We start from the raw sequence: 3,781 nt of genomic DNA, 5'->3' as shown, positions 1-3,781 counted from the left end.
GCCCGCGCGGCCGCATTCTGGACCAGTTGAAGCCTCCGGGTGCTCCTCAAAGGGAGCCCCATATAGAGGGCATTACAGTAGTCCAGGCGGGAGGTGACGAGGGCATGAGTGACTGTGCGCAGAGCGTCCCGGTCCAGAAAAGGCCGCAACTGGTGGATCAGGCGAACCTGATAAAACGCCCCCCTGGTCACGGCCGACAGATGGTCATCCAGTGCCAGCCGTGAATCCAGGAGGACTCCCAAGTTGCGCGCCCTCTCCGAGGGGGCCAGAGTTTCGCCCCCTATAGTCAGCGATGGTGTCAGCTGACTATGCCGAGGCGCTGGCAACCACAGCCACTCGGTCTTGGAAGGGTTGAGCCTGAGTCTGTTCCTCCCCATCCAGACCCGTACGGCCTCCAGGCAACGGGCCATGTTTCTGTAATATGTTTAACCTTCTTACTGAATTACATGGATAATTCTCAAAAGCAAGTTATTGTGGCACCATGGCAGAAAAACTCAAAAGTGTTTTTCCATGGACATTAAAGCATGAGAATGATATATAATTAATACTATATTGTTTTTTTATGGACATTATTCACTTGGCTATTTCCTAGTACCCCATCAAGCTGCTAAAAGCCAATATCTTACTTTACTTAATGTAGGGCCTCTCCAGCCAAAAGTTAAGATAGAGAGCCAGTTTGGTCTAGTGGTTAAGGCACCAAGCTACAAGCTGGGAGACTGTGGATTCTAGTCTCCCATTAGCCATGAAAGCCAGTTGGGTAACATTAGGCTAGTCATTCTTTATCAGTCCAACTCACCTCACAGGGTTTTTGTTAGGGGGAAAATAGGAGGATGAAGATGTGTTGGATATGTTCTCTGCCTTGAATTGTTTATTTAAAAAGGCAGGATATAAATTAAAGATAGAAATAAAATAGAGAAAGAAATCATAAAGTAACTTAAAGTTTTAAAAAATACTGGAAACACATTGCCTTTTATGTGTTCTTTTATAGAATATCTCAGTGTGGCCTAAGCAAATAAGATGTATGTGAATCTGTCTCAGGAGTCCTCATCAGGAAGGACATCTAGGAAGAAAAATTCCAAGAAGCAGACAATAATGGAGCATGGACATTTAGATGAGATGGACTGGGCACCACTGGCTCCCATGAAGAGGCTCTAAACTCACAACCCCATTGTGCTGCCCCAAAGTTGCCTCAATAAGGCTGCCACCAACCATTTCTCCCCAGAGAATCCTAGTTTCTCCCCTTTCTATCCTAGTTTACTCAGGAGGAGGCAAATGGCAATCCTCCTTCCATCTCTAGCTTGACCAGAATTAAAACCTTGCTTTAAAGTATTTCCTCAAAATATATTGGCAATGAATATATCAAGGGGGTAGATGACATCTGCCTTTTTGGATCACCCATCAACAGTAAAGGAGCAAATACTCAAGACCGGACACTCCAGACCAGTACTTAATAGAGCAGCCATGAAGGTCTTGGAAAATATATTCAAATGTTGTGTTGAATCATGCAAGCCATGGCACTCTCTATGGGAGCAAAAGTTGGACTTGGAAAAAGCAAATAAAACTTTGAACTTTGGTGTTGGAGAAGACTCCTGAGAATACCATGGATAGCCAAGAATGCAAACTGATGGACCATCAAATAAATCAAGCCAGAGTTCTCACTTAAGGCACAAATGACAGGCTCAAATTATCCTACTTTGGACACATTACTGAAATACTTTGGAGAAGATTCTAATGCTGGGGGAAAAATAGAAGATGAGTAGCAGCAAGACAGATGGATTTGGTTACAATGGCGATGTATGCATGATTGGAAGACCTGAAAAAGCAGGTATAAATTCCTGATCTCAAGACTAGATTTTTGTGAATCAAAAGGGAAACAGGGAAAGAACTTAAACAGGAACAAAAATAAAAAAACAAAATAAAATCAACCATCCTCTTCTTAAAAGCTCTCCTGACAAGAGAAAACTAGCTCCTTAACTGAATAGTTCCTTAACATTTGATTTTTTAAAATGTGCTTTTATTATACTGTATGTATGCACTACTATATTTAGACTGAGCTAATTTTCCTTTAATTGCTTAAGTGTATTGACTTCTTAGAAAGATGCTACAGATCTAGGTCCAACAGTTTTGCTAAGCCTATGGCATTAAATTGCCTTCCAGGGAGCCAATAGACTCTGATGTGGATCAGGATCTTCACATATTTTTCAAGAACACTTCCACCAACCTTAGGCCAAATTCAAGAAGATGGATATGGAATAGTGCTTGGCTAAGTTGAAAAGCTAGACTGGGCTACTGGAAAATAATCTAAAGAACCTGTCCAACTGTGCTTGGGTGTAAATTGGGCACAACAATAGCTGCTTGAGCAATATAAATCAATGATGGCCATTCATGACGTTGACAGAACTGAATTTCTGATTAAGTGTAATGTACACTTTACCTTGCAATCAAAGCCAAAATGGCTTAATGACTGATTAAATAAGTATTGTATATCTAGTGAACCAACTTGTGATTGTACAAGGCTGCAAGAAGATGTAGATGCAAATGTAATTGTAGGACGCAACATAAAAGTCCACTTTTCTACACATGTGGATCTCAATAGCAGTGCTGATAAACTGTCTCAGTTTTATCCCTAGAGGGCTCTGAAATGCTTAAGTAAATATTACTCTGCATTTATTACTATGCACATGGCTACACAAAAACATATGGCCTCCTAAATGAAGATGTAAAATAGCAAAAATGGGAAATGGGAAACTAGGAAAGAACAAGAAAACTAATTTAAATAAGGACTTAGAAGAAAATAAGATGACTGTTGTCTTGCATAAGTGAACAATCTCTATTGCACTGTTGCCATTTCTATTTTTAAACTTTCAATAAATGCTTTTTAAAAAAAATATCTTTGACTCCTTCTAGCATTATATCTCTCCAGTGTAATGCAGATAACACACATTACAGCTCTCAGCCCTTTGCCAGTGGAGAAATGATGGCAAAAATGAGATGGCACAATTTTAGTACAATATGATACGATGTGTATTAATATTCAGGGCAAAAAGTCACTTGTCTGATGATCATTTTCAGAGCAGCGATTGTGCCTTAAGAAGAGAATCCACTTGATTCTTGGCTGTATCACATAGTGTGCTCCATTAGCAGGGATATACAGTATTTATGGATATTGATACAAAGGAGAAGAAAATAAAGCTAGATGCTATTCTATTTTAGAATAAGTTCTTAAACTTGCAAAAAGCTTCTTTCTCAAAGGATAGAAGGAAACTCGATGTAATGAAACTTGCCTTTCTGGAGTTTCTTAAAGTGAATTAAAAGCAATTTTGTGAAGTGATTAAGAAAAGAAATATGTGAGTGTCCTTTTGAAGGCTCTGAACTATAGCTTGGGCAAAGATGGCTTTCTCTTGAATCCCAGAACTCTAAAACCACTGAGACTGCTGCCTTTCCTCATGGAAAGCCATGTATGGAGCACTTGTGGGCAATCACAGATCCTTTCCTTACTCCAGAGAGGATTTCCAAGGAACTGACTCGCTCCTCATTCTCCTGCAGTTGTTGGCTCTGCTCTCCATGGAATCATTTTTAATCCACCATTGTTTCCTCAGAAGTGTCATTCATTCTTTTTAAGGCAAAGCAACCATAACATACTCCTTTTATTCTGATCAATGACTATGATTCAGTCAGTGGTGGGATTCAAATATGTGAACAATCGGTTCTCTGTGTGGCTGCCACTTCTGGAAGTCCATTCTGGGCCTGGGCAACAAAAAATTAGCTACTGGTTCTGCCG

The sequence above is a fragment of the Protobothrops mucrosquamatus genome, unplaced genomic scaffold (assembly GCF_001527695.2).
Source record: "Protobothrops mucrosquamatus isolate PMUCROS unplaced genomic scaffold, P.Mucros_1.0 scaffold2760, whole genome shotgun sequence".
Taxonomy (NCBI): Eukaryota; Metazoa; Chordata; class Lepidosauria; order Squamata; family Viperidae; genus Protobothrops; species Protobothrops mucrosquamatus.
This window is presented reverse-complemented; position numbering follows the sequence as displayed.